This window comes from Carcharodon carcharias, chromosome 4 (assembly GCF_017639515.1).
Source record: "Carcharodon carcharias isolate sCarCar2 chromosome 4, sCarCar2.pri, whole genome shotgun sequence".
Taxonomy (NCBI): domain Eukaryota; kingdom Metazoa; phylum Chordata; class Chondrichthyes; order Lamniformes; family Lamnidae; genus Carcharodon; species Carcharodon carcharias.
In genome coordinates, this window is record NC_054470.1 from 65,539,258 (window position 1) to 65,557,166 (window position 17,909).

Below are 17,909 nucleotides of genomic sequence, written 5' to 3' on the forward strand. Positions count from 1 at the left end.
GAAAGGTACCTGGGTGTCCTTGGGCTGGCAAGGACAAGATGGGCCAAATGACCTCCTTCTGTGCTTTAACTTTTCTATGGTCCTATGGTTCTAATGGAGTTAAGATAGCAAGAAATGAGTTCCGTGGGGCAGGAACAGGCTGACAAAGTCGGTCTGCCGGGACTGTCTTGTTTATGGATTTTGGGTAGGAGGTAGAAGCAGGTCGTCCGAGGTCGGGAGACTATGAGGTTGGAAGCTATGGAGGGAAGATCACCAGAGGAGATGAGGTCAGTGACAGTCCTGGAAAAAATGGCTTGATGGGGTCATGGTCCAAGGGGAGGTAGGAGGAAGTGTCTGCGAGTTAATGCTCAGCCTCTGCAAGGTAGTAGAGGTCAGTGCACCAGATAACAACAGCACCACCCTTGTCAGCAGGTTTGATGACAAAGTCAGGGTTGGACCTGAGAGAATGGAGTGTGGCAAATTCAGAAAGAGACAGGTTAGATTGGGTGAGAGGAGCAGAGAAATTGAGACGACTGATGTCACGCCGACAATTCTCCATGAAAAGATCAAGAGCAGGTAAAAATCCAGAGGGAGGGGTCCAGGTGGAGGGAGAATATTGGAGGCGGGTAAAAGGATCTGTTGAACGGGGAGAGGACTCCTGCCCAAAGAAGTGAGCATGGAGACGAAGGCGGTGGAAGAAGAGTTCAGCATCGTGCTGTGCCTGAAATTCATTGAGGTGAGGGCATAAGGGTATGAAACTGAGTCCTTTGCTGAGCACTGAGCGTTCAGCATCAGAGAGGGGAAGGTCAGAGGGTCTGGTGTATACACGGCCGGGGCTGGGATTGGAAGACGGGATGTGGACAGAGGGACGGGCAGGGGTGGAGGCTCCTGGATGAGCGTTGGTGTCAATGAGTTGTTGGAGCTTGCGTTCCCTATATATATTGTGTTGGGACAAAGGATATCAGAACTGTGGTATGTGGCTATTGAGGTTAGATAGACATTCTGGCAGTGATTATATACCTGCCCATCACACACCATGTCTATTATACACCCCACCTGCTATACAATCCACCCATTATACACCATGTCCCTTATACAGCCCGCCCATTATATAACCACTCATAACACACCATGCCCATTATACACCTCACCCATTATACACAGGGTCTATTACACAACCAGCCAGTAATACAAGCTGCCTGTCCTACAGTCCGCCATTATGCATCGTGCCCATTATAGGGCCAGTGACCAGAGGACACAGATGTAAGAAAATTGGCAAAAGAACCAGAGGTACGATGAAGAGTTTTTTTTTTTACACAGGTTGTTATGATCTGCTTGAAAGGGCGGTGGCAGAAGATTCAATAGTAATTTTCAAAATAAATCAGATGTATACTTGTAAAGGAAAAATTTTCAGAGCTATGGGGGAAAAGCAGGGGGGCGGGACTAATTGGATAGCCCTTTCAAAGAACTGGCATAAACACGATGGTGCAAATGGCCTCCCTTTGTGCTGTATGATTCTTTGCAAATGCATCTGAACAAGTCAAGACATTGTATGTGAGGAAGATTTGGTGCTATAGTCACAGAACTGGCACAGCCAGACACTAGAGAATGTGTCACAAGATTACATTACTGCAGCAGCTGAAACCTCCAGCTGTGCTGTCATGTTTCTAACAGTTTGATGTTTTTAGTTCAGCAGTTATTCTAATCAGATTTAACTATAGTTAGAGTTATGGGAAGCTGCTGCTCACGATATGCTGAACTGATTAGCACGAGCAAGCAGCCAGTTACGTGTTGCGATGTGACCTGACACATAATGGTTTAGCCTCACTGGAATATTCCATTTTAAAGTTCACACTGATAGCATTGCACATCAGCATGTATCTTGACAGTTCCTTGAAAATATGCAGCAATTACTATTGTCCAGATTCAATATCCAAATACTGGATATGCAGTACCAATACGGAAGTTCTGTGCTCAGTTACCGCATTGTCACATTGTCACGTGGCATAATGCCCTTTCCCAAGAACTCCATCCACGTTAAATTCTGGCAATGTTACAGTGTTTATGTAACAAATGTAATCTTTCACTTGAGGGTTGATAGCAAACATGAACTATATGGAGTATTCCACCCATTAATGTCACATCCATCATCAACTCATTGGGGTATCGCTCCTTTCAAAGTCACGTCCAACATCAACTGAATGGAATATCTCACCCATCAATGTCACCTCCACTGGTGAATAAGATAGCAACATCAGGCCAGTCCCATCTGGAAAGTCCCTGAGAGAAAGAGAAAATAGAAGGACAGATTTTCCAATCAATTGCTTTAACGTTGAGAGATCCTGGTATGGGTACTGCTTCAAATAGACTTTTTTTACTTATAGCTCATCAGAATTAATTAGACATGATCTTCAAATATTTAAATAGAGGAGGACAACACTGGGGAAACTTTCCGAAGCATGTAATCAATTCACATGTACTCACAGAGTTTTAATTAATTCTCTGGCATTGATACTTTTAAATGCTTTATATTTTAAATCCTGAATGGCTGAATTCTGATTCTATCTGCTGTCTGACTCTTGCCCAGAGTTAAGCAATCAATAATTTTAAGCCTCTATTCTGGCTGCATGATGATCCCTTGACAATATAAATGGTTTTGATTTTCAATTTGAAACATGTCAGCATTCAGACAGACTGAGCTGGTTGATGCTGTCACTCATGAATCCCTGATGTCCTATCATGCCCAGTGGACATTAAATTCCTGCCACTAGTCTTTTCTAATCATATTTTATGTTTAAAAGCTGCATTACTTTTTTTTATTGACAAACTGGTTTATTAAAAGCTATAGAACAGGTGTATCTATTCTATGAAGAAAGATTTAAAAATGTTATCTGAAAGAGTGGATGATAAAGGGAGAATCCTGTTGAAGTAGATTAAATATTAAGCAGCTTGAATTTTTTTAAGTTCATTCAATGGGATGTGGGCTTCACAGTCTAGGTCAGCTTTTATTATCCATCCCTAGTTGCCCACGAGAAGGTGGTGGTGAGCTGCCTTCTTGAACCGCTGCAGTCCATGTGTTGTAGGTACACCCATCATGCTGTTAGGAAGGGAGTTCCAGGATTTTGAACCAGCGACAGTGAAGGAACGGCAATATATATCCCAAGTCAGGATGGTGAGTGACTTGGAGGAGAGCTTCCAGGTGGTGGTGTTCCCATCTATCTGCTGCCCTTGTCCTTCTAAATGGTAGTGGTCTTGGGTTTGGAAGGTGCTGCCTAAGGTGTGTTTCTGCAGGGCATCTTGTAGATGGTACACACTGCTGTCACTATGCGTCGGTGGTGGAGGGAGTGAATGTTTGTGGATGGGGTGCCAATCAAACGGGCTGCTTTGTCCCGGATGATGTCAAGCTTTCTGAGTGTTTTTGGAGCTGCACTCATCCAGGCAAGTGGAGAGTATTCCATTACACTCCTGACTTGTGCCTTGTAGAAGGTGGGCAGGCTTTGGGGAGTCAGGATTCCTAGCCTCTGATCTACTCTTGTAGCCAGAGTATTTATATGGTGGGTACAGTTCAGCTTCTGGTCAATGGTAGTTCCCAGGACGTTGATAGTGGGGGATTCAATGATGGTAGTGCAATTGAACATCAAGGGGTGATGGTTGGATTCTCTCTTGTTGGAGATGGTGATTCCCTGGCACTTATGTGGCGCGAATGGTACTTGCCGCTTGTCAACCCAGGCCCGGATATTGTCCAGGTCTTGTTGCATTTGGAAACAGACTGCTTCAGTATCTGAGGAGTTGTGTACTGTGAATGCCCTGTGAACACCCTGTGAACAATTTTAAAGTAAGGCATGATAATTGAAGGGCATAGAAGCGTGAATATTCTAGAACAGAAAAAGGCTTTTATTCTCAAGTCTGCACCAGCATTTTTTTCCAGATGAACCAGATAATCCCACTCCCCTCCTCACTCCCCACACTCTTTAACACCCCATATAATCTAATCCCACTCTCCTGCTCACTCCCCATAGCCTTTAATATCCCGTCAACTCTAATTCCACTCTCCTGCTCACTCCTCACACTCTTTAATATCCTGTCAAATCTAAGTCCACTCTCCCGCTCACTTCTCATAACTTTTAACATCCCTCCAAATCCAATGTCAGTATTCTTCTGCCCCATATCACTTGACAGCTCATTTAAACAACTCATCTAATCTAATCTCACTCTCCTGCTCACTCCCATCAATCCCACTTCCAGATCATTCCCCTGAAATATTCCTCTTTTTCAAGCAATTGCCCAATTCCTTCTTAGAACAAGTTGTGGACTCTACCAACCAAGATTTTTGACAGATCATTCAACATACTAACCACCCTCTGTCAAGATATTTATTCTAGTCTTCTCTTTAATCTTTTTTGCAGTTGTCTTAAATTTGTACATGGAATATAACATCTCTCCACATTTATTCCAATAAGATCTTCGTGCCTTTAAAGAAACAATCCTATAAAATCCTCATGTTCCAAACACTTTCTGCCTTCTGCAATGTGTTCAAGCTGCAAGGTTAAGGATAATCTCAGTTACGTGAATGCTTCTTCTTAAAATAATTTTTGGCTAAAGTTCATGCTGAGTTCATCCTCTCTATTTAAAAATATAAGTGTGGAACTTAGATTGAGGATGAACCTTTGACCCAGTGCTCCCAGTGGGGAATGGCAGTCCCAGGGAGTATGTCCACAATTTCCTAAGAGACACAACCTGTAAGCACTATTCCCTCTGCATCTGTAAAGTAAACTGGGTACTACCTACATTAAGATGGGAAAGGAAAATTGTGACGCCATCACATTAAGCATTCATACTGTTGAAGGACTTCTTATTAATAATGTACTCCTTAAATCAATAAGGTTATTAAACATTGAAAGCCAGGTATCACAGATATACCAATTATACAGCACATGTAAATGTACTTAAACATGAATTTAAAAGTTATACTTGGAACCACACCTAAAGATGGTTCAACAAATCCAAATGGCAAGTTTTTAAACAATTATTTCCCTTTCTGCATTACATAATTATATAAAAGTTAAAATAGAATTGCGCATTAGAATTTAATTGACATATCTCTTATGAATAACTTTGGTTTTCCTGACTTGACAAGCTGTTTTTCCATTGAACTGAGAATTATAACTCCTATCTTTTGTTATCTTATTGATAATTGTGCTCCTGTTCCATATTATTGCTATTCTATCAATTCAAACCTTAAATTATTATTTATTATCATTCGCGCCAACAACAAAAAAAGATATGTAAGCTCAAACGTTTTCCTTTACAGAATTAACTGTTATGAAATGATTCGATATATAATGGTACATCTTTAATTAAGTTTCTTATTACTTCATCCTGAAATTGACCATTGCTGCCCTGACTCAACAGTCCAATTATACTTTAAATTGACTTTTATTTCCCTACTCAATAGGTAATAGCTAAAATTAACATGACCCCGATATAGAGAGAAATCCATAGTAGTATGCTTAGCAGACTTCAAGATAGCCTAATTAACCCTTGCCTTATAAAACTGATGCCTCCAGTGATTTCTACAATCAAATGGCCATAAAGGCAATTATGAAACATTGCTGCCATATCCTAACCCACACTAAATCTTATTCACCCATTGTCTCTGTGCGCACTGACCTACATTGGATGTCGTTCCACCAGCTCAGCCTTGATTTTCTCAATTTTAAAATTCTCATCCTCGTTTTCAAGTCCTTTCATGGCCTTTCCTCTCCCTACCTCTTTAATCTCCTCCACCTTTATCACCCTCTCAGAACTCTAATTTCTCAAATTCTGGACTCTTGTACCCATTGATAGCAGTGTCGTCAGATGCCCCTAAATCTCTATCTCACCATCTCTCCCTTTGTCTTTAAGACGCTTCTTAAAACTTACTCCTTGGTTACCTGTGATGACTTCTTATTTGGTTTGGTGTCAATATTTGTCAGATTACACTCCTAGGAAGTGCCTTGGAATGTTTTACTATGCTAGCGGCAGTATGTAAATGTAAGTAGTTGTAAATATGGACCATATGTTCTAACATTGGAAAATCAGGAAACTTCCAGTAAGAGTAACAATTGGATCACTTGCTGGATCAAGAACCTGTTTGGATTCCTGATGAGGTTGCCACAAAGCTCAACTGTGCTTCCTCAAATGATCAAGGAGCTAGCTGGTATTCATTGCTCAGACCCACATATATAATATATGCAGATTTAATGCCTGGGGAAAAGTCCCATCAAGTGATGGCAGAACATCAAAAGTAACAATCAAATAGTAATGAGAACATAAGAGCTGATGCCTTGTAAAGTCTCTGACACATGCACACCATACCACCGCTAAACCTCACCTTTAGCCAGGCGATACTTTTAGTGGTCCCCTCACCACGCCTGGGGCAGAAATAGAGAGACACTTCAAGTCTTTTGTATGTTCAAAACAGGAACCTGTAACATAGTTGTTCCTCCTTCTCTGCAGGGGATGAGGGGTCAAAGTTGCGACATATTGCCAGAACTCTTGTCAACAGCTTCCAGGATAGTAATGAGTAGCTTTGTAAATGAAAATAAATCTATAGCATTTTTCAAGACCTCAGAATGTTCCAAAGTGTTTTGCAGTCAACAAAATAATTTTGAAGTGTACTCATTGTTGTAATATAGAGAAACATGGCAGCCAATTTTTATACAGTAAGCTCCCACAGACAGCAATGTAATAATGACCAGATAATCTAGCGTAATGCTGTGAGTCAAAAAATAAATATTGGCCAGGTGCAACATTGCTTTTCTTCAAATAGCACCATGGGATCTTTAATGTCATCTGAGAGGACAAATGTGGCATTGGTTTAACATCTCGTCCAAAAGATACAACCTCCAACAGTGCAGCACTCCTCAGCACTGCACTGAAATGCCAGCCTAGATAATGGGTGGAATCGGCCCAGATTTGCACTAAATGCGGTAGCAGGTCGGTAAAATGACTTTTTACCTGTCAGCCACAATGGCGGCTTTTCATGCTTTATCGTCCCAAACCCAACACATTAATTATGCAATCCCAGGAAACACACCGTTTCCATGGTGGGCGGGCTCTCATTTGCCCACCACACCATCACCTCACTGCTTCATCATGCTGTACGCCATATTTAAAGTGCAGCTGTGCACAACACCTCCCAGGCCCACAACTGCTGCACGGAAGACATGGAGCCAACAGAAGACTCCAGCCCCAGGTTCAATGATGCGTCCCTCGAGCTTCTTTTGAATGCATTGGAGGCCCGCCATGTTATCCACTACCTCCGCTCTAGCTGCAGGATCGGCAACAACCTCACTAATCCAGCATGGGAGACAGTGGTAGCAGTGGTCAGCACCAACACCCTGCAAAACAGTACAGCTACCCAATGCTGCAAGAGGATGAATGATCTGCTCCTTTCCACCAGTGTAAGTCACTCTTCTCATCACTCTCAACTCTCACACTCAAAAAACCCCTCACACATCCACGGGGCCCTCACTCACTGCCAGTTCAAGGGACATCACCATTCACTCTCTCACATACACATTCATTGTCCTCATCCCATCCGTGGGATCACTCACCACCCTTATATCCCAGGCATACTTATCATCTGGCCTGGCAGGCATCCTGCGTACACCCCGTCCATCTCTATTCATGAATGACAAGCTGGCACACAACAAGAGGGAGAGGTTGTAGACCGGTGGAAGAATGTCTGAAATCAAGGTCCTCATGGGCTTTGAAAGTAGAGCCATCCAGCTGGCTGGCGATGACCAGGACTGGTCCTGTGCTGACAACGAGGTCGGCGCTGCTCTACCAAGTGAGGATCCAGCAGTGCAACATCCATCAGATAACCATGCTGTGAGTGATGTGCCCTGTTTCGCAGGCCACTGCCACTAATTATCTCTCCTTGCTTTCACAGGCACACCTGGGAAACTGCCAGGAGAGTCCATGACCCAGGGCCTCCAATCCAGCCCTGAGAGAAGCTCAGAAGAGGAATCTGCTGAAACCCTCCCTGAAGACCTGTCACAGCCTCACCCACACCCTCCACCAGTGCAGAGACACACACCTCAGTGGAACCTAGCTTTAGAGTAGCGTCAGGATCACAATCTGTTGAGCACATCAGACATTCTAATCCACATCCACAGCAGGCGGCAGCAGGGACTTCCCAGGTTTCCGGCACTCAGAGGACTGCTGAAGGCCAGAAATTTGCTGAGTTTGAGTCAAATGACAAGCCTCTGGACTCGGTCATGGCACAGCTTTTGGAGCTGCAAAGGCAAACTCAGGAACATCAGGAAGGGATGTCCGGTGCACTCCCCAGATTGCAATGCATGATGGAGGAGTCCGTCTGCCTTCAGGCTGAGGTGATAGCGCCAGCATGCCAATGCATCGAGGTCAACATTAGTAGGATGGCAGCTGCCATGGAGACCTTGGTCAAGGATGTCACTCCTGCACTGCTGTATGGGCTGAATACTATCGCTGATGCCATAGTTGGCCTTCTACAGTGTGTACATGAGAGGGGTGCGGGGCAGTCTGATCCCACTCCAGCTACCCCTTCTCCTCAAGGAGTCAGCCAGGGGCTTTCGGTCACCCTTAGGGAGGAGGATCAGCAGGTGCATCCCCTCCCAGGGCCATCCTGTGACTCCGGGAGTGTCTGGCTCATCCAAATCCCCTCTTCCAGTGACCTCAGCAGCTCCTGCTCCACAGGCCGAGGAGGGTGCAACTGCCAAAGAACAGGACTCCGTCGGGGCCCTCCAGGTCTCAGTGCTCCAGGGGATGCCTGCCAATACCATCACAGGCAGAGCGTAGCAATCATCAGGCTGCCTCCTCCACTGTGGATGTCCAGGGAGCACCAAGAAGGGCGCAACAATTGTCATGGGTGATTTTAATCTGCACAGATTGGCAGGGGTAACATGGAAGATGAATTTGTGGAGTGCATCAGGGACTGTTCCTTAGAGCAATACATTGCAGAACCTACCCAGGAATGGGCTATTTCAGATTTAGTAATATGTTATGAGGTAGGATTAATAAGAGATCTCGTAGTTAAGGATCCTCTAAGGGATAGCGATCACAACATGGTAGAATTTCAAATTCAGTTTGAGGGCGAGCAATTTATGTCTCAAACCAGTGTCCTCAACTCAAATAAGGGCAATTATAGAGGTATGAAGAAAGAATTGTCTAAAGCGGGCTGAGAAAATAGACTAAGGGGAAGGTCAGTGGATGAGCAGTGGCAGACATTTAAGCAGATATTTCATAACACTCAGCAAAAATTTATCCTAGTCAAAATGAAGGACTCGATGAGAAGGATGAACCACCCGTGGTTAAGAAAGGTGGTCAAGGAGAGTATCCAATCAAAAACTAAGGCATACAAAGCGGCAAAAACTAGTGGCAGGCCAGAGGATTGGGAATTTTTTAGGAACCAGTAGCAGATGACTAAAAAGCTAATAAACAGGGAGAAAATTGATTATGAAAATAAATCGGCAAGAAATAGCAAGAGCCTCTATGGGTATATAAAAAGAAGGAGTAGCTAAAGTGAGCGTGGGACCTTGGAGGATGCGACTGGAGAATTGATAACAGGGAACAGGGAAATGGCAGTTAATTTAAACCAATATTTTGCATCAGTCTTCACGGTGGAAGACACTATAAACATCCCAAAGATATCAGATAAGCAAGGAGCTAATGGGAAGAAAGATCTTGTAACAGTCTCTATCACGAGGGACAAAGTATTTGACAAACAAATAGGACTAAAGGCAGACAAGTCACCAGGACCTAAGGTTTTTAAAGGAAGTGGCTGCAGAGATAGTGGAGGCATTGGTCGAAATATTCCAGAACTCACTGGATTCCGGGAGGGTCCCAGCGGTTTGGAAAACCACTAATGTGATGGCCCTGTTCAAGAAGGGAGGGAGACAAAAAGCAGGAAACTATAGGCCAGTCAGCCTAACATCTGTCATTGGGAAAATGGTAGAGTTCATTATTAAGAAAGAAAAAGCAGGACATTTAGAAAAGCTTAGCACAATCAGTCAACATGGCTTTATGAAAAGGAAATCATATTTGACAAATTTGCTAGAGTTCTTTAAGGATATAACAAGCAGAGTTGATAAAGGGGAACCAGTAGATGTATTGTACTTGGATTTCCAGAAGGTATTCCATAAGGTGCCACATAAAAGGACATTGCACAAGATAGGAGCTCATAGTATTGAGGGTAATGCATTAAGAATCAAAAGGCAGACTATTATTTAAATGGAGAGAGGCTCCAAAAAAGTGCAGTACAGAGGGATCTGGATGTTCTTGTGCATAAAACACAAAAAGTTAGCATACAAGTGCAGCAAGTAATTAAGAAGGCAAATGGAATTTTGGCCTGTATTGCTAGGGGGTTGGAGTTTAAAAATAGGGAAATCTTTTGCAACTGTACAGGGTGTTGGTGAGGCCACATCTGGAGAACTGTTTACAGTTTTGGTCCCATATTTAAGAAAGGATATACTGGCCTTGGAGGCTGTTCAAAAGAGATTCACTAGGCTGATTCCTGGGATGAAGGGGTTGACTTATCAAGAATGGCTAAATAGGTTAGAGGTTATTAGAGTTTAGAAGAATGAGGGGTGATCTTATTGAAACGTATAAGATTCTGAGGGGGCTTGACAGGGTAGATATTGAGAAGATGTTTCAATTAGTGGGGGAATCTCAAACTAGGGGACATATTTACAGAATAAGGGGACACTCATTTAATACTGAGATGCAAAGGAATTTCTTCTCTCAGAGGGTATTGAATGCCTGGAATTCTCTACCCCAGAGAGTTGTGGAGGCTAGATAACTGAAAGTATTTAGAGGACGTGGATAGATTTTTGAAATATCGGGGAGTTGAGGACTATGAAGAGCCAGCATGAAAGAGGAGTTGAAGCCTGGAGCAGATCAGCCATGATTTTATTGAATGGTGGGGCAGGCTTGAAGGGCCGAATGGCCTACTCCTGCTCCTATTTCTTATGTTCTTTTGTAAGATGTAGCGGCAGGGTTAGGAAAGTTAAGAAGATGTAGTTGCACAGCCTGGGCACGGATGTTAATCACTTGTACATAATGTTCACTATTGTAAATATATTCCTAAAAATGTCTCCCTGCCTATGGTTCCTTGTTCTGATGGACAGTGTTTGTTTCACTCAGATGTGAAACCTTTCTGCACAAGATAAAGGCAGGTGTCTCAGTCCAGGGCCTCTTCTCTGTGCTTTGTGCAGCCTTCAGACCAAAGTGATGGTCCGGCCTTCCACTCCATGGACACATTACTGATGCCTGCACCTCGATGGCGCTGGTCATTGCTGCCACAATGTCGTGGGCAGGCATCACAGAGTTCCATCATTCTCTCTGTGTGCTCTCAACTCCTTTAAGGTGGGGCTGGCCCGCATCTCTTCAGCATCTGTGACCAGTGACGCTGTGCTCCTGAAGGACTCAGGTACTGAAGGCTGACAAATGATCAGATGATTTTAAAGGTTCATGGCTGCATCTCTATGACATGACCCTGATCACAGAGCACAAATGAGATGTCCTCGGCCAGACTGGAGTCAACCGTTCACAGATGCAATGTGAGGATCTATGATGTCTCCTCACTGCATGTCGTCATCATCCTCTGGAAATCTAGCAGCTATGAGGGCCTCCTGAGCACATCTGCCTCATCTGGCCGGTGCGATAGCCTCATCGCTGTCATCATCGCCTTTGAGGACCTCCTCATCCTCATCACCGTTGACGTCCTCCTCATTGGTGGAGACCTCCAGCTCCTCCACCTTCTCCTCAGCCAGCTCCTCTCTCCATTGCAGCACCAGGTTGTAAAGGGTGCAGCAGGTGATGATGATGCGTGACACCTTCTGTGGACTATATTGCAGGGCTCAGCCAGGCCAGCCCAGTCACCGGAAGCTCACTTTCCGATAGTCTGCTCCACTATCACTCTGCTGCAGTCTGAGGCTGCCGCACAGGTGTCATCAGCCATATCCTCTGCGGGTAGCCCTTGTCTCCAGCGAGCCAACCCTGCAGCCACTGTGGACCCTGGAAGACGTCAGGAATCTGGGACTGACTGAGAATGTAGGAGTTGTACATGCTCCCTGGAAACCATGGGCAGACCTGCAGGATGTGTTTGTGGTGGTCGCACACCAGCTGCACATTTCAGCGAATGGAATCCCTTGCAGTTGACATAGTTGCCTGCGTGTTGCGACGGAGATCTGAGCACCACGTGAGTGCAGTCAATGGCATCCTGCACCTGTGGGAAACCAGGGATCTGGGCATATCCAATCATTCTTGTATCCTGGCTGTCCTGGTCCCAGGCGAAATGCACAAAATTGTGTACCCTTGAGAAGATGGCATCCGTGATCTCATGGGTGCATTTGTGGGTGGAGGCTTCTGATATCCCACAGAGGTCACCTGTGGAGCCCTGAAAGGAACCACTAGTGTAGAAATTGAGCATCACTGTCACTTTCACAGCCACTGGCAGTGGATGCCCTCCATGCAGTAGCTGACAGATGTGACCGACCAGTTCTCCAGACATGTGCAGTTTTCAGTGACATTGGTTCTCGGTCATCTGCAGGAATGAAAGGCGGAGTCTATAGACCCTGGGTCTAGCAAGGGACAGAGCTCGCTGTGGCCCTTCAGTTGTGTATGCAGGAGCTACAGCTGCCCCTGCTTCCTGAGGATGCTGCTCCTCCCTCTACGCAGCCAGGCACCTCAGTCACTCTCCTCTCCATTGTCTCCAGTCTCTGTACACCATGAGGCATACAGCTAAGTCACCAGGCTTCATGCTCCTGATGTACTCCTGCAGGATGAAATAGAGAGATTTGTGGGTTAGCATGGGTGTACTAAGAACCTCTCTTGGTTAAGTCTGAAGGCCCCTTAATGCATCCCGGAGAGTGCTGGCCACCACTTGGATGGTCAGAGATTATTGCGCTGCATGACTGCCCAAAACCCCACCCACCTCCGTCCCACTCCACCTAATCAATTGGCGGCAGCTTTGCCCATTAGGCTGCATGTTGTTCTCTCAGCTCAGGCGCAGGCACTCTCCTAACCCACATTGCAAGGCTGCACTGTTAGCTTGAACTATGGGGGAGACTGGTCCAAACCAGGATGATGACATTGCAAGGGGCTGTGAGCCTCTCCACCAGTGACTGCTCAATGGTCAGCTTTAGCAAGGAGATTGTACAACATTCCCAGTCGTCCAACTGTTCTGCAGTTCAGTAAAACACTCATTAGTTTGCAGTCAGCGCCTGAGGGGTGAAAAGCTCTGGAGCACTTGGTGGCACTTTCATGCCTCTGCATTGCTTGAGTGGACAGATAAGTTAGAGGCCTGGCCTCACACATGTCAATGTGGCTACATTCGACCTATCTCAGTTGCAGAGGAATGGTCACTTTATTCAAGGTTTCACTACTGCGTGGCCGCTTCCCTTCCCACACAATGTATGTGCTTGTGCACTACCTTCAACCACAGGGCAGCCCTTGCCCCCACGCCTCCAATGTGCCTCAACCTTGAAGTCCAACAGGCGACCCGAGTGAGCGCTGTGCAACGTTACTCTGCATTGACCTCCAACTTCCCCTCAAAATGCAGCCTGCCAAATGCACGCCTCATATATGCTGTTGTGGGCGAACGACCCAGAGGGGGAGAATGATTCCGGCGAGCTGGACTTATACTGACATGCAGATGTATTACAATGAGGTCCCCAACGTCTGATGGCGGGAAATGTGACCCGCCATCGACAGGCTGAGCAGACGATCACAAACTGGTTTCACAACATCCTGAAAAACCAATTTTTGGCCTTCTCGCCATATTGTCCGTTCATGCCACCAAGTACACCTGGCACCAGCTGGCACAGACGACTCCGCTCTATGTATTCAAGTCTCAGGAGTAAGATTTCAACCCACAACCTTCTGACTAAGTGCATCACCAATATGTCACTGCAAACACCTCTGTTTTGGTGATCACAAAAGTTCATTCAACCCCACAAACTGCAAATGCAAAGGTTTTTACCATAATTGTTCAAATATATATATAAACCTCATTCAACACTCATATAAGACATTCAAACATACAGTAAATATGTTTAATAAGACTCGATGTCCCACAATTAAAGCAAGTAAAGCCCATTACGCTGGAACGATATTCTGTTATATTCAACTCCTCCAACAGCAGGAGCTACTTGAGATAGACAAAAACAAATGGGCTGAAAACACATTGAAAACTAGTGAGGAAATTCATTTGAACATTGAAGAAAAATTCAAATAGATTTTATTTGGATGCTGATGTGAAGTTTAAGAACAAAGTGTGACAAAGTTGTCCATCTTCTGATTACCTTCAGTCAACTAACAGCAGCACTGGAGATGCACTTGAAGCAGCTGAGTGAGATGTGATGCACTGGTGCAGGACACAATGTTCTCTTTAACATCAGGTTTGACTCAATGTCACCTTGGGAAACTGTCGATTGATTCCTGACAGAGTCTTTTATTAACTCTGACATCGCAGATGGGGCCAATTTCCACATTCAATTCCCAGTGTCTGCCAACCTCTGACTATAAAGCAGGAAGAGCTTTTCATTTGCAGTGTATCCTGCGACCTTAGAACATTCCAAAACCCTTTACAGCCAATGAAGTACTTTTGAAGTATAGTCACTGTTGTAATGTAGAAATACACAGCAAAGTTTCACATACAGCAATGAAATAAATGACCAGATAATCTGTTTTAGCAATGTTAGTTGGAGGTAAATATTCACCAAGGGCTGAATATTACTGGTCTCTAACTCCTTTCACCAAAAGCAAAGTTGACATAGAACAGATTCTCGCCACACAGGCCTGCCCTGCAGCCATAAAGCAGTGCAGGCGGACTAAACAAGGACCGAGTGGGACCTCCGCCCCTCTCTGCGGAGGAAGTCCTGCCCTTGGGAGCTGCCAGCCAGTTGAATTGGCCGATAGCTCCATTAGTCCTGGCAGCATCAAGAGCGCATTAGTGGGCAATGCCTGGGCTGCAACAGGGAACAAGAAGAAGGAGCAATGGATCCCTGGAAATAGGTTAGTCCGGTGCTTTGGTCGGGGAGGGTTTGGGCAGGTTAGGAAGGGATACAGAGAGTTAGGGGTAGTGAGTTTAAGGCTAGGAAGAAAGGGGGGATCTATCTTATGGGACCCATCCCTCCATCCACAAAGGGCAGCCCCCGAAGATGGAAATACCCCCTTCCATCCCACCCTTTGAAGAATTTATTTAAAATGACGGACGGCCCACTCCCTCCTGACTGCCCATGCCTGTTGTTTTATGGCCTGAGCAGAGTGATATCAAGGTCAATTGGCTTGATAACAAACCTAATTGACCTTTGATTACCTATTTAAGTATGGCAGGCAGGCTGCCGATTTCAGCGCCCACCCCCCACTGTATTTTGGGGGTGAGTTTGGGGGTGGGTGGGAAGATGGTGGGGTGGGCATCCACCCTATTTTATGTGCCCCCCCCCCACCCCCTACCCCACAACCCCCATTGAAAACATGCCTGGCAAGGACACATAAAATACAGCCCAAGACACTGGAAAAAGCCCTCCTGCTCTTCTTTAAATAGCGGGATCTTTTACATCCACCCAAGGGAATGGATGGGACCTACATTTAACACCTCATCTGAAAGCCAACACCTCCAACAGTTCAGCACTCCCCCACTACTGCACTGGAACGTCAGCCTGGATTTTGTCCTCAAGTCTCTGGAGTGAGAATTGAGCCCAGGACCTACTAACTTAGAGGTGAGAGGTTACCACTGAGCTAAGGCTGACGTTAGTAGGTAATGTGTAATCCAAAAGATTGAGTAGGGACAGATACAGAATTTAGTGATAAATCTCCAGCTGGTACCTGTCTTCATCTATCTCATTCTGTTGCCTGCCACCCCAAAGCTTCAAAAGGCTTTCCTTGTGCTTGATGCGAGGGTGAAGATCAAGAAGAGTAACCATCACTTGTGTCCAAAAAGGTCCTTCTTTGTGTCAGAGTCAATTTTTGTCTGGTGACCTAATGTGTGAAGTGCCTTGGGAGAAGACCGCCTTAAATCCTTCCATTCCTCTCTCTCTACTGCTGTACTCCTTTAAAACTTTCCTTTAAAATGAGCTTTTGGTCCCGTCATATCTCTTCATGCAGCTCAATATATCAAATTTTGTCCAGTTATACTCCTGTGAAATGTCTTGGGACTTTGACTAAAGATACTATATAATCGCATATTGGTGATAGGTGCATGGACCGAGTAATGACATACCGTATGAGGCTTTCAGTAGGTTGAATAAGGTATATAAGGCTGTAAGTGAAGGTATATTTGCTGGTGAAAGCTGGGCACGTAAAGGGGCCTGCACCACCTCCAGGGCATTGATGGTAAGAATGCAGAAAGGTGGTTGTTAATAGCTGACATGCTCAGAGCAGTGCATTGTTGGATGTTCTGGCTGGCTCCTTTCATCTGAACCAGTCATTATAATTTTTGTGGTAGAGTTACTGTGCATGGGATTTTGCAGTTGGCTATCAATGCCCTGGACAAATTCTGCCACTGTTACCAAGCACACCCCTTTAGGGCTTTCATCGGGGATCTCCCATTTCCCTGCTTCACTTGGTCCATCACCACTCCCCCTGCAGCCTAGGAACCTGTCTGGCATTTTCTGAAGAGTTAACCTCATGGTTCAAAGATTAAATGTGTTGATGATACCCAGCTCTTTAAGCCGCTGCAGGCATTCGAATGCTACAGCAAGATGGGGTTTTCAATCTCATCACACCACCCCACCCCGCCCCCAACCAACCGATAAAACTCTACACAGGCATACCAAGTACTGCATTGTTGTGGTGGAAGTTGACCCAGCATCAGGATAATCAGGCATGTGGAATGTCTCCTCACCATGGTCCCAACAACAATCACACTTCAGGGCAAAATCTTGACCTCACAAATCACAAATTACAAAACTTACTGTTTCCTTGAAAACCTGATTGTTGGCTCAGTTAGAAGCTCATAGAGCTTGTCCCTGTATTGGGACATTGGGAGAATGGTGTACAATAAAAGCCCACCCACATGGACAGCATAGGCTTTGCTGCAGTATCAATAGCTCGTTTGTTCCCTTCACACAATAACGTTAAGCCTTATTGTTCATTCGTGGCCGGATGCAGATTCAGAGTGCAATGAGATGAAGGGATGGAATAAAATAAACAGAAATGAACTGAGTGCTGATTCCTGAGTTACAGCTGTCTCCAACTTGCCAGTCTGAAGTACAGCAATTTGGGAAAGTTTGAGGGACAGTCTTTGGACACAGCAATGCATCACTCAATATCGCAAAGTGCTTTGCAGCTAATGAAGTACTTTTTAAAGTGTACTCATTGTTGTAATGTAGGAAGTGCAATAAATAATTTGCATACAGCAAAATGTCAGAAACTGCAATGCAAAAATAGCCAAATAAATATTGACCAGGACATTAGGAAGAACTCTCGTGCTCTTCTTTGAATAATATTTTTGAATCTTTTACAACCACCTTAGAAAGATGGAGGCTTGGTTTAACGTCTCACCTGAAAGACAGCACAGTAGTGCAGCACTCCCTCAGTACTGTGCCAGAGCATTAACCTAGATTTTGTACTCAATGTCTCTGGAGTGGGATTTCAATCTATGAACTTCTGACTCCGAGCAAGACGCACCAGCTGGCACATTTTTCTGAGGAAATGTCCAAGCAAGAAGAGCTTTGATGAATAATTTATAGACAGCCTGGGAATGAAGAAAAATTCTAAAACAGCTCGATCAATTAGCAAACAGTCGGATTTTCAGTGACTTCAGGCAGAAAATATCCACAAAATAAAGCTCAAGAAAAAAAAATCCTGGAGAGAAAGTAGATCTATCTTGTACGAGAACAAGTTCTTGGAGGTCAGGGTCCAATGTTCAGAATCTTGAGTCTGAAATCGTAACATAAATATTC